Source organism: Python bivittatus, unplaced genomic scaffold, assembly GCF_059951505.1.
Source record: "Python bivittatus isolate LINGU-HERP-01145 unplaced genomic scaffold, Pbiv_v1 ctg000320_np1212, whole genome shotgun sequence".
NCBI classification, from domain to species: Eukaryota; Metazoa; Chordata; class Lepidosauria; order Squamata; family Pythonidae; genus Python; species Python bivittatus.
This window is the reverse complement of record NW_028277052.1, coordinates 11,182,962-11,200,176: the sequence shown is the minus strand read 5'-3', so window position 1 is coordinate 11,200,176 and position 17,215 is coordinate 11,182,962. Positions and strand designations below refer to the sequence as shown.

General features: G+C 40.8%; 1 protein-coding gene across 2 annotated transcripts in view; it reads left to right on the top strand.

Moving 5' to 3' along the window:
* Positions 1-17,215, top strand: part of PKNOX2 (PBX/knotted 1 homeobox 2) — a 268,356-nt gene that overhangs the window by 139,273 nt on the left and 111,868 nt on the right. The window lies entirely within an intron of this gene.

Sequence of the window (17,215 nt, the reverse complement as noted above, 5' to 3'; positions counted from 1 at the left end):
TGTCTTTTTAAAATGGAGTTTTAAAAAATGGAAATAATAATTTTCTCAGAACATTGAAAAAGGGTGGTTTGCATGTAAGTCTGTTTTTAATACACACCCCCTGATTGCAGTGGGAAAGAAGGAATCGTTTGAAAGACGAGTCCATATCATCTTTCATATAGAGTCCCCCAAGATTCATGAATCCCCAGCTGAGTATACCCTCAGGAGATCATCTTAGATCCCTAAAGATATTCAGCAGGAGAGAGATTCTTAGGGCAGAGACATAGGCAGTAGTGAGCTGGGAAACACCAGATCCAGAAAGATCTTGTTGCTCAATTAATGCCCTGTTTAAGCAGGGAACCTTTCACAGTCTTTCTTGTACAGGAAGGCCCAGTAGCCCATCACAAGGGGCTGAACCAGGAGAGAACATGCTTTACTGTCAAAAAGATGGCCAAAGCTGCAGTTATGCTGACTTCCAGAAAAGACAGCCAGAGATGAGGCCAAGGGCTCCTTAAAAAAGTCTTATCAACACGGTTGGCTACAACTCCTGGTCAGCCACATAGGTGGAATACTTTTTAAATAACAATTGTTATTTTTAAACTTTGAAAGAAGGAGCTCTCATTCTGAAATGTCACCAATCTCTAATACTAAGGGGAGATCAGATTGCAGTTAATGCCATTTGAACAAAATCATGGCCCATAAATTAATTTCGTCCCCCCCAAAGGTCCATGAGTTGAAACTGCAAGCAATTAATCAAGATCCATGTTTGAATCATCCTTCCATTAGATTGTTACATCATCATCATCATCATCATCATCATCATCATCATCATCATCATCATTTATAAAACTCTTCTTGAACTATTTCCCATCATCAGACACAATTTACTGGAAATATTATCCAAATCTAGTGCTGATTTGTTATCAAAAAGATGGAGCACGTAAGTAGTGCCAGAAAAAAAAACATTCTATCTTCCTTGAAGCATCTTTGAGTCAGCTTTACATTGCCTCCTTTCAGACCTCCTAATGATTAGTTTTGATATTGTCAGTGGTAAAATAAAAAAAAACCTCCACAGCTTTGCACACCAGCCTTTATGTCCATTTATAGAGATTTCTCTCTTGATTCCTTTGGGACAACTAAGCAGAGCTGACAAATAAATGTGGGATATGGGGTGCCTGTAGGAAAGGAGGAATGTTTTGTTTGGTCTGGATTTTTCACTGAGTCAACTCAGTTTGCACATCCTGAAATTATATGAATTGGAATGTTGCTTAGGTGTCAGATACTATACATTTGTAAACTCGGGAAAGCAGTTGATGGCTACCTTAAAAGAAATGTTTTCTGAATGAATTCAGGAAGTTTTCAAGTTATTTAACTACCGTATTTTTCCAACAATAAGACGCCCCCATGTACAAGACGACCCCTACTTTTCCAACCCAAAATTAAAAAATCAATATTTTAAAGATAGTGCAGAACACATTTTTATTTAGTAATTAGTTAACATTTACCTGATACACTCAGTGGGAGGAGGTCGAAACCGTCTCTCTGCAGCTCTATTTCCAGGCTCTTTTGCATAACTGATTACATTCAAGCACGAGTGAAACTGCAGATAGCTTGTCTCTGCAAACAGCCTTCCTCTAATTGGTTTGTTCAGCATCAGCTGACGTCAGTTACATCAGGCTCGTGATTGGAGGAAGTCTGTTTGGGAGACAAGCTATTTCACTCGTGATTGGAGGCTAGCAATAGGAGGAAGCCTCTCTGCAGAAACAAAGTACTGTATGGGCAGTTTTGCAACCGCGCGATTCTCGGCTGACTTCCTTGAATAAGACGCCCTTCAGTTTTTAGGGTAAGGATTTTAGAAAAAAGTATCATCTTATAGTCGGAAAAATACGGTATATAGTGGAATCATAAGGTGTTATTGAAGAGAAACGAATCCCCTTGAATAAAACTGAAATTGACTTACAGATGGATTAAAAAATTAACAGCCTACAAGAAAGAGATGGAAATGATGGATTTACAAATGAAATTGGATGAAGATTTAAAAATTTAAAAAGATATACAAATAAACCAGAAGAGCAATGTGAATAATTTTCTCATACTGGATTTAGAAAAGGGATTTGTTGGAGTTGCCACACTGAAATTATAAAAAGGGCTTGACAAAGGTGACAAGAACTTTGAGAGAAGAGATAAAGAGAGTATGAGAAAGCAGATGTTAGAACTTTCAGGAATTTAAAGATTGTTGGGAGAAAGAAGAAAGGTTGCAAAATTGGTTTATTTGATCAAGGTTAAAATAATGGGTTACTATTTTTGGTGATGTTTAATTTTTTTTTTTTTTTAATTGGGACTGGATGATGATGGTTATTTCTGGTAATGTTTCATTGTTTTTTGACTGGGATAGGAATTTGTCTATTTGAAGAGAGGAAACGGGGGATTTGTTTAAATAGAAATGGAGATATAAATATAAAAGGAAGGATTCAAACTGAGTGTAATAAATAAAGTTTGTAAATCTTATGTTGTTATTTCTGACAACTCTTACTGGACTTTTGCTGATTAATATGGAGACATGAGGTTTTAGAGATGGGGTTATAGAGAATGGGGTCAGGTATGGAGTGAAGAGGTGTTTGGTTGTATTTTAAGAGATAGTTATAAGTTGTTAATATTGACTATTCTTGCTGGGAATGAAGGGGGAGGCTTCTTTTTCTATCTTTTTCTTTTTCTCCACTTTTTTAATTAAAAAAAAATAATGTATTTCTGTACTATGTAGTTGTATTAGTTTTATTTGTATAATATAATCTTTAATAAAATCATTGAATAAACTTGGCAGAGCATTTTACAGCCAAATGCTTGATGCAAAAAACTACAAATTCCGTATGAAACTGTACATATTAGAGACGATGGTGTGCCAAAAAAAAAAAAAAAAAAAGTAGTACCAGACCACCTTACCTGTCTCCTGAGAAATCTGTATGCGGGCCAAGAAGCAACAGTTAGAACCAGTCACGGAACAACCGATTGGTTCAAAATAGGGAAAGGTGTACGACAAGGCTGTATACTGTCACCCTGCTTATTTAACTTATATGCAGAGTACATCATGAGAAATGCCAGGCTGGAAGAATCATAAGCCGGAATTAAGATTGCAGGGAGAATCATCAACAACCTCAGATATGCAGACGATACCACCCTAATGGCAGAAAGTGAAGAAGAACTAAAGAGCCTCTTGATGAGGGTGAAAGTGCGAAAGCTGGCTTGAAACTCAACATTAAAAAAACTAAGATCATGGCATCTGGACCCATCAATTCCTGGCAAATAGAAGGGGTAGAAATGGAAGCAGTAACAGACTTCATTTATTTGGGCTCCAAGATCACCGCAGACGGAGACTGCAGCCATGAAATTAAAAGACGCTTGCTCCTTGGGAGGAAAGCTATGGCAAGCCTAGATAGCATATTAAAAAGCAGAGACGTCACCTTGCCGACAAAGATCCGCATAGTCATAGCTATGGTTTTTCCAGTAGTAATGTATGGCTGTGAGAGCTGAGATAAAGAAGGCTGAGTGCCGAAGAATTGATGCCTTTGAACTGTGGTGCTGGAGAAGACTCTTGAGAGTCCCCTGGACTGCTAGGAGGTCAAACCAGTCAATCTTAAAGGAAATCAACCCTGATTGCTCATTGGAAGGATCGATAATGAAGCTCAAGCTCAGATACTTTGGTCACCTAATGCGAAGAGAGAACTCTTTGGAGAAGACCCTGATGCTGGGAAAGATTGAAGGCAAAAGGAGAAGAGGACGGCAGAGAATGAGATGGTTAGATAGCATCACTGAAGCAATGAGCATGAAACTGAGCAAACTCACGGAGGCAGTGAAGGACCGGAAGGCCTGGCGCAATATGGTTCATGGGGTCACGAAGAGTCGGACACGACTTAATGACTAAACAACAACAAATGTGGAAATGGAAGAAAATGAACTAAGGAGCCCATGCAAAAATGCATATTGAATATGGACTGACTTGTCCATCTCTAACTTTAGCTGTGGCCCGTTCATTTATTCCACCCCCTCCCTCAGAGCTGCTGCAAAGACTCCTTTCACCATCTCTTTATCTGGACTTGCTGTGTGTGTCATTCTTATTTTATGTTTTCTCTGTCTGCTCCCACAGAAAATCTATTATTTGTCTCTAGGGTAAATGTCACTGAGTAGGATTATTTATACATGTAAATTGGAACGACTGGGGGATTGAAGTTATAATGACAAGCTCCTTCAGTCTTGATGCAGGTGATTACGACTTGGCAGGTTTCATTCTTTCTGCCAGAATCCATCTACCCGTAGAGGCGATTTACTGTTGGTGCAGACGGGAACGATGGGCTGTAAATCTGAATGCAGGCTGTGTCCACTTCCTTCCGTCTTAGGTTCATCTGTGCTTTTCTCTGGTGGTAAATCTATTCCCATGTACCTTGAAAAAGGGATGGGGGTGGGGAAAGGGACTTATTGTTGATAATGGAAGATACTGCTTAGGTACTGTACACGAAAACAATCTTCAGGACTTCCAGCTTTCTGCTGTATTTTTGCTCCCTTGAAAAATGTCAGAATGGGCTATGCTTGTTACCTCCTTTCTCTGGTACGATCTGATTCTCAAAGTACTGTCCATCTGTAAAGAAACCCGCTTAACCAAATGGACTTTTATTGACCAGGTGGGGGGGAAAAATTCTAGCCTAAGTGTGCATTTTTCATGGCATAGCAGTAGGATTATAACAGGAATGGGCAATCTTTTCATGGTTGGGAGCCTCACATAAGAGGTTTGGAAAGGTCAAGGGCCACACAGGGGGTATGACAATAAGGCAAAGTGAGCAGGGCTGTGGCAGACACTTGGGAAATTATGACCAACTGTTCTTACTTGGACCTGGGGGAGAGAGAAGCTTGGGTTTTCTGACCTTTGTTTCTTAAAATATGTTAAGCCACTTTTAGGGTTTCCTTTACCATTTACATGTATTTCCATCCTCAAAATGGCCTCCAACTTCCAGTGGTTACAGCTGTGAGCCTATGAAAACTTATTTTGGCATGGTCTTGGAGGCTCAGATTTCATATCTCTTCTAATCTAGTCCTTCTAAGAGGCTGTCACTGTAGCAAATGCTCCCCGAATTTCAGTTCCCACATTAGCCAAGAATTGATTTAATTCAGGTTGCTTGTGTTCTGTCAGTCAGTATAACTTAATGTTATATAGAACTCAGAGTTAGTTTCATTATGGCCACTTACTGCACATTGTGGTCTCACCAAAGCTACAATTTTAGTGGGCAACTCTTGCTAGCAGAATGTTCCTGCTGGGGTAAAAGATTTCAGATGTCTTTGCACTGGTTAGAAAAGTTGAGGTTTAAAAGGGGATGTTGAACAGATTCTTTAGAAGCCTAGTTTACTTCACAACATCATCCCAGTAAGTTTAATGGATGGAGATTTTTGCTTTAATATGGGCAGCTGGCTCCAAATGTTGGGATACAACCAGAGCAAATACATTCCCGACATTTCTAAGAATCTAAATTACTGGTTGGCCTTGTGTCATTCCAGAATGGAAGCAGGTGAGCGAAAGGGAGCAGGACCCCTATGATGTGACTGTATCAGATACATCAGATACATGTACCACCATTTCATTATACTGCAGGGAATGAAGCAGAGGGCAGAGTGGTGAGAAATGGCTTGGTCTCAGGAAGAAGAATCTCACAATAGCAATGGTGACTGGGTTGGGGAATGAGAGTGGTTGTGATCGCATCCCTTAGAACAGTGTTGTCCAAACTTGGCCACTTTAGATCCCTTAGAACAGTGTTGTCCAAACTTGGACAACATCCCTTAGAACAGTGTTGTCCAAACTTGGCCACTTTAAGATGAACAGTGGACTTCATCCCTTAGAACAGTGTTGTCCAAACTTGGCCACTTTAAGATGAGTGGACTTCAACTTCCAGAATTCCCCAGCCAGCCATGCTGGCTGGGGAATTCTGGGAGTTGAAGTCCACTCATCTTAAAGTGGCCAAGTTTGGACAACACTGCCTTAGAACCATCCTAGAAATAGAATAACCCCTTTGGAGTGATGGGCACTCCAGCCAGGTTGAGATCCAAGATTGAAATTCACCCAAAATGGCCTCATGAACTCTGAAGAGCAATGAATTTTCCATGTGTAAAAGTAATATGATACCTGATTTTATTTCCAGCAGCTGGCAGCTTGAGGTCTATATTTTTGTTGTTGTTGTGTGGAGCAAAGGGAAATAAAGTGTTGAACTGTGTGGCATTATCAAGGATTTCTGTACTCCAGGAACCCTGCATAAAAAGATGGTAATTCTAGCCACAGAAACCAAGCAGCAAGCCAGCGTATATGAATTTATTACTTTTGTCTCATTCTCTTGCAAGCAGCCCTGAAAATGTCAAAAGATCATCTATTGTTCCATCATTTATCAAGACTTTTTGCTTTGTTTTTCAATTGCATTTTTTAAAAAAAGATGCATGGTTTCTAGAAAGATGGGTAAGAAATTGGAGCAGATGATAGAGAAAAAAAATAATAATGATGGTTGAACTAGCTGTTTATCTGGCTGCAGAACTACCAGCACTTAAATTTCTCACATTCCAGTCCTTAATTTAACAAATGTAATTAAGGTCGAGATAGGTACCCAGATTATTCATTTACTCCAGATGGAAAAATTAAATTGAATGCAAATTTTGCAATCAGACGTGGAATTCAGGAACGTTGGCTGAGATGGAGAAATGGCTGCAGCTTAATAGGAGATCCACTTTCCCTAAACGGTGCCTACATTTTAGAGGCTGGGATTATTTGAATAATTGAGTGATATTTGATAAGATATCTGATTGCTGATGTCTTCTTTAAAATGAAGGCTTTGTCATTTTCTACCAAGAAGGATTCATTTGCGTCACAGGGTATGCTGGGAAAAAAAATAGAGCAAGCTGCTTTTTCAGTAAATTTGCTCTTGAATTTCAGCCTAGCTATCATTGGCTTCTAAAAGGCCCTCTTAACTCTGCATTTACTCTTATGGAACATAAATTTATCTGCAAAAAGTAATATATATTGCTATTTGCTTGAACCCAGAGGAGTTCCAGAGTCAGTGTTATCAAAGACTTTTCTTTTAAAAAAGAGAAAATATGGCAGAAAATTTGGAAGCAAATACAGTGGTACCTCGGGATACGAACGCCTCTACGATCGATCATTTCGGGTTACGACCAGCTTTGGCAGGAAAATTTTACCTCGGGTTACGAACTCGCCTCTACTTACGAACCGGATCCGCGGCCATTTTCCCTGCTGCCACGCGGTCGCGGCTTCCTGTGGGCGAGGTCGCGGTAGCAAGGAGACGTTCGGTGAGGCTTGTGGTGTGTTTTGCGGTGTTTTGTGAAGGTTTTTGGTATGCGGGTTAGCATGGCTCCAAAGAAAATGCAGAGCAGGCTTGGCGGGAGTCAGGCTCTGAAGAGAAAATTGCCTCGGGTTGCGACCAAATTCGGAGGGCAGAACGGATTAACCAGATTTACACTGAACCCTATGGGAAACTTTACCTCGACTTGAGACCAACTCGAGTTGCAACCAGAGTCACGGAACGGATTAAGTTCGTATCCCGAGGTACCACTGTATATGGTTTAATTCCAGGCCTAAGTGGACATAAATAGGTATCTCAGATCAGATCAGATCAGATCTATCAATCAATAGTCTGTCTATCTAGAGAGACACAGGGTGCTTTTCCTGCCCTCTTGTTCTCAACCTCCCAAATTCAGATCTGCAAACCTATTGTTTCTCTTTGTACCTGCTCTCTGTCTTTCATCCCCTTTGCATTCAAGTGGAGAGGTGCCACCATCTTCTCCATATCTGGGGGGTGGGGGAGAGAAAGAGGGAAGGAGGGAGATGGCCATTCAATTTAAAAACAAGAGAGCATTCCCCAGCAAACAGGGGGGGAAATTTCCCCCTAATTATTGGCTGCCATAGACCAAACTTTGGTTGGTCATCCAGAAATCTTTACCAGCCATCAAAAAAGGAATGATTTAGCCAAAGTCAGAATGCCCCAATAGATATATGGAAGTTATTGATGACATGTTCTTAACAGTAACTAACAGATTACAAATGAGCCACACAACTGTGTATTATTACCACCCCTTTCATTCCAGGAATTCATTCTCCCTCCATATTACCTTTGGTTAATGGTCATGTACCAATATTAACTTTGCGTCTGCATTAAATATGATCAGGACTTTGGGAGTACCTGAGTAATAAAACATCCGCTTTACATGAAGAAGTTCCTGGAATAGTCTCTAGCATCTTTAGGAAGGAGTAGAAAAACCCTAGTTCTTCACCCCTGTAGAACTGCTACCCATGAGTGCAGACTATGGACTCATTCAAGGTGCACTTCTACTTATAACTGTCTTGTCTTTTCTTTGGAGTACATCTACTGTACCTTTTTTTTCCTTACCAGAATGAAAAGTTCTGTTAAAAGGAAAGGTGAAATAGTTGTTCAGTGAATTTTGGTTGATGGTCAATGGAGCTGTCCATCTAGAATAAACCTACGATAAGAACATTCTTACTAGATCAGACTGAATAACCATCTGAACCAGTTATCTGATTTCCAGAGTCACCAGCTATATCTTTCTGCAAAGTTCTCAAACAGGATGTAAAAAAATAGCCCTCTCCTATTTTTCCCCACTGATCTTTTTGTTTGTTTTACTTGGAAACAAAGTATCTGTTAATGAAGGAAAAGATGGATAGGTCTACAAGGCTGTTTGGCTGGTAACCTGAGATGTCATCCATGTGGAAACACCTTTCTCTCTCTCCTTCTCGGTTGTTGTTATTTTTAAGGATATATCTGGGAAAAAATCCAGTTTTGAAAACTCAGGCTTTATTTAAAAAACAAGAAACAAAACACAAAATCCAGTCAGTATTTGAATTCCACCCAACCAAGAAGGGGAGCTTTTTTACATCAATTTGGATAAGTTGGGTGTTATCTTAAGGTCTGTAAATTGCTTGTTTGCTTTTTCCAGCTGGAGCTCTTAATTCAGAACAATTAACATGTAGTTTAAAACTGAAATGAAGCATATGGCTGTGGTCCCAAAGAAAAGAATCTCTCTTTTTTTATGATGTCTCTTTAGTATCAAAGAGGGAGTCTAAGAAACAGTTTGTTTACAGCAGGAGGGAGGAGAACCAGCCCCAAGTTGCTTAGGAACAGGTGCAGAATCATTCGCTTTCTGTAGGGAAATTCATGAAGGTGGGGTACAAATGCTCCAGCAGGATGGCTTCATTTTAGATCAAGTTTTGTTCAACAAACCAAAACGTAACATGGGAGTTAACTTCTCTCAAAGGTAGAAGGTAGACAAACCCAATGCAAGGTAAGGCTCCCTATATTCAATAATTACAACATTCCTTCTTTCAGTCAAGCCAGTGTGGATTGATTGATTGATTGATTGATTGATTGATTGATTGATTGATTATATGTCAAATTTGGTCACTGCCCATCTCATTAGGAAGGGACTCTGGGCAGTTTAAAATAAAAACAAAAAATAAATATTAATTAAAATACAATAAAAATACAATACAATAAAAACCATATTGCTAAGCCCATACCAAAAATGCTTTTATTATTATCTTGATGTCCAAACCATTGATGGAAATGACTTTCCATCCTTAGCTTTGACATGCTGTATCTTTGGATGTGCAAGATACATTTTCAAAACCAGTGGCACACTTTTTCTGGTTTATGTGTCACGCTGGGCAGTTGAATGGGATACTGGCAGCCAAAATAATTGGAGGGTGGGGTCAGGGTGCCAGGAAACCACTGAACCTCATTTCATTTACATTTCCTTTGTAGTTTGTTGATATGATTTTTCTCCAGGAATATTATTAATAATGTTCCCCTTCTGTCATAATAAAATTCTAATTCAATAATGTTTGGATACAATCCACATTCAAGAGATTTGGAGTATTGTGTTTTCATCATGGGTTTGAGAGCAGAAACATGATGTCCTCCCTAGTTAGTGAAGCTAGTGAAGTATAGTGAAGCAGAAAGCCCCCACTTTCATTTGAATTCAAATTTATAATCTTGGTGTTACCTTGTCACAACATTCTCTGTGCAATAAGAAGCTGCTTACAAAAGGCAATTTTCTTCATCTCTATGGATGAATCTCAATTCTCCCTTCCTCCCCACTGTCCATCTTTAAAAAAAAACTCCAGATAACTTTTTCTAAGGCTTCTAAAAGTCCTAGGTCAAATTGCTTGTGGAGATGTGGTGTGCCTAAACTGGACAGTGAAATAAGTCATAGACTTACTATTTCAATGCAGTATCAAATGATCCACCCACTATTAGTAAGACATGGTTCCTTGGTAAAGGCTACATAATTGTAATGCATTGTTTAAATATCTTTAGGCTCCTTCAAGAGAAATTACTACTTTCACTCGCTCTGTGTAGAGAGAATCCTTGGTTTCACTTCTGCTGGCTCCTGTCCTTCTCTCCACTAGCCCCACTGGGCATTAGTTGCCACTGACTTTACACATGGCAAAGAGTTGGCAGGAATTAATTCCATCAAACAGCAAAGACTTATCAGTAAGTCAGTTGATACAGTGTTGCTGTGGTCTACTGTCCACATGGCTTATTGTTTCTTAACTAGTACTTCCCATGGCCTCATGAGTATATATTTTCTCTCCCCCTTTTAGTATGAACATGGACTGGCCCTTGGTCCAGTTCTCAGTGGATAAGGAAGAAGCATTGGATGCTTCATGATCCATTCTATGGAAAGTCTGAAAAGTCATGTTGTATAAAGTCATGTTGTATGAAGAAAGCAAGTGTTATTTTAGCAGAGCAACATTTCCATCTACAGATGACTGATCATGCATTTTGGTTCTCACCACAAAAGAACCTCCATGCAGAAGGATAACTAGTCCATCAGGGATGACTATCATTATTGACACAACCTCTTTCCCTCTTCTGATAGTTTTCAGTGAACAGAGAGATGCTAGTATAAAAAGCAGCAAACAGCTAGACAATCTGCATTGGCAGTAGCCTTCCCACAGTCTCCACTTCAACACAAATCTTCTGCACTGCAGCAACTCAGAGAGTGGCCTTTTGTATGGTGCTTCTGCCTTAAAGCACGACCTCCCTCCCCTCTGCAAACACACAAAAACCCAACACTGGATAGTTGGAGGCATAGACGTACCCATTGCCATTAGCCCTCCTCAGCCACTAACGTTCATTAATACAGTGGTACCTCGGGATACGAACTTAATCCGTTCCGTGACTCTGGGCGTATCCCGAGTTGGTCGTAACCCGAAGGAAATTTCCCCATAGGGTTCAATGTAAATCTGGTTAATCCGTTCCGCCCTCTGAATTTGGTCGCACCCCGAGGCAAATTTCCCCATAGGGTTCAATGTAAATCCGGTTAATCCGTTCCGCCCTCCGCCCGAATTTGGTCGCAACCCGAGGCAATTTCCCATAAGGTTCAATGTAATTACCGTTAATCCGTTCTGGCGTCCACGGACCACACGGAAAGCGGCCGGGCGCGGCGTGGTGCGGCGCGAAAATGGCCGGGTGCAGCGCGGCGTGGTGCGGTGTGAAAACGGCCGGGCGCGGCGCGAAAACGGCCCGGCGCAGCGCGGCGCGGCACGAAAACAGCCCGGCGCGGCGCGAAAACGGCCGCGGACCACGCGGCAGGGCCGGAAAAACAGCCGCAGACCACGTGGCACGGGCGGAAAAATGGCCGCGGACCACGTGGCACGGGCAGAAAATGGCCGCGGACCACGTGGCACGGGCGGAAAATGGCTCGTACCCCGAGGCGGAGTTCACAAACCGAGGTAAAATTTTGGGGCCAGAGCTGGTCGTAACCCGAAAAATTCGCAAGCAGAGGCGTTCGTATCCCGAGGTATCACTGTACTGGGATATTTTTTAAGTGTTCAGTTTTATTTCAAAAGCTCATAAGGAATCTCTGTAAATGGAAGTCAAGTCTCCTTTGAGCCAGGCTTGACTCCTACTGTCTTCAGAGATACATCCCTGCAGTTTTATTGACAAACAGTATGGAAGTGGTTTACCGATGCCTTCTTCCAGATGTTGGGTTCCCCCCGTCCCAATTTCCCAATCTCATCTACAGCCTTGAAATGTCCTGGTAGTTTCCCTTCCAGCTCCTTTCCATGGCACCCACCCTGGGAACATCATCCCCCTGGAACCTAGATTGTCCCCACCCTCCTGGCCTTCAAGAAGGTCCTGAAGACATGGTTCTGCCACTATGCCTGGGGATATGGCAATGGTGGGGAGCCTTTACAGTGGCTGTGTTGGGCTGATGTAAGAATAGATTCTGCTTCTGGTCAGGATTATTTTTTGTTTTGAAATTATTACTGAGGGTTTTATAGGTTTCTATTTTTTTTAACTTGCTTTTATTGAATTGTTTTACCTGTGTTGAGCCCCCCAGAATTGCTTACATGAGATGGGCAGTCATACAAATTGAATAAACAACAACAATATTGTCCAACCATGCTTAGCTTATAAACTAAAGTTGATTGGGAAGTAATATGCAATTCTTTTCACATAAATGAAAAGAATTTACATGCAGGAAAGGATTCAAACATATTATTCTTCCCTCTGTTTCAAACCTGAAGTAGTACAATCTAAACTAGAAACCCTCCTTTTTTCTGCATGCTTTTGTAGATTCAGAATCTCCCTTTGATGACTTGTAGTTTGATGCTACCATTGAGTGTTCACTTTGCTGTAAAGTGGTGTGTGGTGTTTCTGTCATTAGCCTTCCTAGCTTTTGTGCTATCTCCTTGGTGACAGGCCTGCCGACCTAAAGAGTTGCCCTACAATTGTCTAATATCACTGTGCATATTCTAAAAGTGATTCTGCCCATCTAGAGGGACCTGCCAGGTCATTTCTGCCTCCCTTTCCTCCACTCTGGGTATGTTTGTGCTGATACTTGTCAGCTTAAGTATTGTAAACTCATGTGAGATATCCAGATTTTACTAGTAATGTCAGAGGTTGAAAGCATTCTGTCTCAAAGAATAGTGAAATGATGGAACCCTCAAATGCAGGTGCAAATAAGGAGACCGGGATTCCTATAATGAAATAGTTATGACACTTAATAGAAGCTAAAGGCGAATCAAGCATGAAACCATAAAATCCATTTTTCTTTTTAAAAAGGGAAGAAAAAGAATTATTCCAGAAGTGAGAGACGCAAACACATTTAAAACATTCAGGGGTGGGGGGAAAGATCTGAGGTCATTATTTTACCAAGAAAATATAAAATACTGAAAACCCTTTTTTTAGTCATTTTAAGAAAGTCTGAATAAAATATAGCTCTCTTGAAAGAGGGTGGGAGGAATGAGGACAGAAGAGTGGAATTAGAAGCACTTCAGATGATCATCCAGACTTCTCTAGAAAAAGGCCACAAAATTACCCTGAAGGTGCTGGTTGTTTCTGAGATATCTTAAGAGTTCTTATTTCCACTTCGTCCCTTTTTGTTTCTTGCAAGGTCAGGTTGCTGTAGCAATGAAGCTTTGGATATAACAGTTCTCCCATAAAAAGAGATGTTAGGATTTTCACCCATGTTGGGCAAGAAGAGGCATCCCATGTCTTCAGATATTTTGCCCAGGGGCTGCCATTGTTCCTGGCCATGCTGGTGAAGGAAACCATCAATGTTCAGAGAGTGCTGAGAAGATCTTTTCAGTTTTGATAAAATGCATTATTTTTGTAGTTCTTCGTTGTTGTTTTTTCCCTCTGTTGTAAGGCCATATTATAAGTTGTCCATGAATTGCTTGGTCTTAATATTGCTGTATTAATATATACCCAGTTATTTCAGGTTTGTAGCCCTGTATTGTTATCAAATCATCTTATTAAGTAAACTGTCATGATGATGGAGTGGGCCACTTGGGGTGCATTCACCAGGAAAAGTGCCATACAAATAAAGTGATGATGGTAATACTATGGGGATGTCTCTCTCAAGGGACCCCAAGGCTACCACGAAGTATATACACAAGCTAATGAACCCAAGGTAGGTGCTCTTCTCCATAGTAAATGGTGGTGTTACCTGAGAAAAAGTTCATAAAAATGTTATGTCCACCATAAAAACTGTAATACGGCATTCTGCAGAATCTAGGCATTAACATTTCCCAGACAGTTATTGTGAGATAATGGTCCCAGCTATAATTCAGCTCTAACGTTCCTTCAAGCAAATGTTATGGAGGAATAAATGACTTCTCGATTACATTGAAGAGGAAAGCTCGAAAAAAAGTTCTTTGGCTGTAAAATTCATTTGGTGGTTCAAAAGTGATGGAAGGGAGAAAGAGAAAAGAACATTTGTGATCTTCCTATGCTCTAGGTGGTCTCTGTTTATTAAAGATATTCCCCCTCCTTTTAGGTAGTATATGAGTATGTTTATATCCCATAGCCAGCAATAGTCTCTTAAAGTTACATTTCTGAATAGGGGGATGGAGTGCATCTTATCTTTATCTGCACATATGAATTAGCAAACAAATGAAGATCTTGTTCAGGCTTTGCCTGACTTCCTTGGGAGGTGGTGGGCACATCTTGGCTGGATGCCATATGTCAAGGATGGACTTATGCACTGGGCAAGGCATTGGACTAGGCGATCAGCGTATCTAGTATGTTTTATACTCTGGCGTTATAAGAACAATTGAAGCTCTTTCATACTCTCTCAGAACTGGCTTCCAACACTGTAACCCTGGGTTGACTTCACCCCTTAAAACTACACAGAAGCTCACTGAGCCTCAGCTGTAAAGGTCTCCAGTCCGTGCAGGATTATTGCTATACTTCATGGACTGGAAAGGGGTTGTCTACCCCTGCAGAGCTTTTGCAGACACCCAGAGGATAAAAGAGCAAAGAGGAGTACTGCACTGGATGAATGCAAAGACTAATGCCTGGTTTTAGTCTTCCACTTTTCCAGGTTAAAAGAAATCCAGCATTTTCTTGGCTTTTAAATCAGAGCAGAGCAGAAGGTTCTTTTAGTGGTATTTTGGGTTTGTTTTACCCATTCATGGATCAAAGCAGGATCAAACCACTTATGTTCACAGCAAACCACAATTAACATACCATTCAGTGCAAACATTACATTTCAGTGTGCCCTGAAATAGCATTCATGTTGATTGATTGATTGATTGATTGATTGATTGATTGATTGATTAGGAAAGAATTTCACATTATTGAGCACAGCAGAATGCTAATTGTTCTGTTAATCAGGGAATGCTCAAGATTGGAAGAGTCTGGAGGACTGGGGCCAATAGCTGATGGCTAGAGAAGCCAAGGTTGACAGCATGCTTCTTATCTGTCTTATATTGCTTAGGACAGAACTGCAGTGGAAGCCACTCTATTTAGTCAACAATAAGACCAGAGGTGACTGACCCTATTCCAAACATCCCTTTCAAAAGAACTGGGTGCTATGCATAAATTAAAGCTTTGAACATTTTAAAAAAATGTGCACACCAAGGCCAATTCCTTGGAAATATCCTGCATAAGCTTATATGTGCTCCCAAACAAGTAAACATTAGATATTTGGCTCCTCTCCATCCCATAATAGTGTTAAAAAACAGTTGATTTATACGGTTGCACCCTGCAGGTTGGGTGCTCCAAATTTGGTCAAAGCTCCTGCAGCAGTTACTGTATATGTTTGAGGATATCAGAGAGAAGTGATACTTGGTTTGGGAGAATATTATCTGAATCCGTTGTGATCCATCTCCTGTGAATTTTTTCCTGCCTGCCAAGGAAACTGGAATGGCTTCAACTCTTCCACCTAAAGTCACATTTTATTTATTTTTTTCCCCCTAAGCTTGAGTGTCAGCTCAGCATCTCCCCCCACCCTCTACCCCCAGTTTCTTTCAAAGAATAGCTTCTTACCAGATCACAGAGAGGAATAAGCAACAATCAAATCTGGGTCACAAAATGAAGCTATTCGTTTGTCAGCAGATCACAGAACCAGGCCTGCCCACTCAGTTTTGATACCATTGATGGCAGCCAAGGCTACAGCATGTAGTCCTTCTCTCATCACACCCCTTGCCCCTGTCCCTTATTGGTCTCCTCCTTGTCTACTGTGGTGCAAAGAGAGGGTGCTGCCTGCAGCATTTTCAGGAAACCTCTACTGTATATCTGAGCTTGTCAGTTCTCTGGATGCATGTTGGACAAAAAAAAGAAAGCCCCACAGGCAAGAATCAGGAAAGGAAACATGCAGGACTTAAATAACAACTCCACCCCTTCTCCAGCAAAGGGCAAAGATGTAGAGGTAGCACGATCTTCATTAAGTTGGGCTGCCTTTTCTGTACCATGGGTACCACAGACCATCATGTCTCAATCACAGTTTGTTTGAGGCAGCAGTCTCCTCCAGTTTTCACTCAACATCTGTTGAGAGCTACATTATCTGAGTAAGCAATGATAATAATAATAACAACAACAAATTACATTTGTATGCCCCTGACTCAAACCAGTTTACAGGAAATTATATGGAACCAAGTATTTACTTAATCCAATTTATACAGCTGCCCATCTCACAAGATGGGCTTGTGTGCCCATCTCACACAAGCAAACCTGGGTGTGGCGAACACAGTTAAAAACATCAATATAATAATAAAAAATGAAAAAACACTACAAGAATAAAGCAAAAGGTAACTGCCTTGTGACAATTTCTGGAGTATATTAAAATATACTGAGTGATGTACTTTCTCTTCTCTATCTTGCATATATTGCTATTCTGTTCCCTTGGATGTTCTCCAATTACAGCATTGATATTGTGAACCTGGAACAAAGATGAAATTGAGGTAATCCTTTCCCTCGGGCATGAGTCATTATAGTTGATGAAACCCAAGATTGATATGGTGGTACATCTGGGAGGAATTAGTAAAAATGATGGTGTAGGACAATCATAAGAGGCACAAGGCTCCCTATGGCAAGACTATGCCTAGGCTGTCCACACCATCTTTGTCCACTATGGACAAAAGACATGGAGATGGAGTTGAAGATGTGCTTTGAATGCAGAAAGCCCTGAGTTCAATCTTCAGCATCTCAGAATAAGATAACTGAAAGGAGGAACTCTCTGTGCCTGAAGTCCTGAAGAGCTACTGTGGCCAAAGCAATATCTGAGCAAGGTGAACAAAACAGTCTGCTTGGCAAAGGCAGCTTATGTTGTTGGTTGTTGAGCACCTGCTAAGATGCAGTGGAAGAGAAGCGATGAGGGAGGGAAGAGCAGTGAGATGGGCAGTGACCAAATTTGAAATATAAATTAAAAAATTAATCCTTTCTGT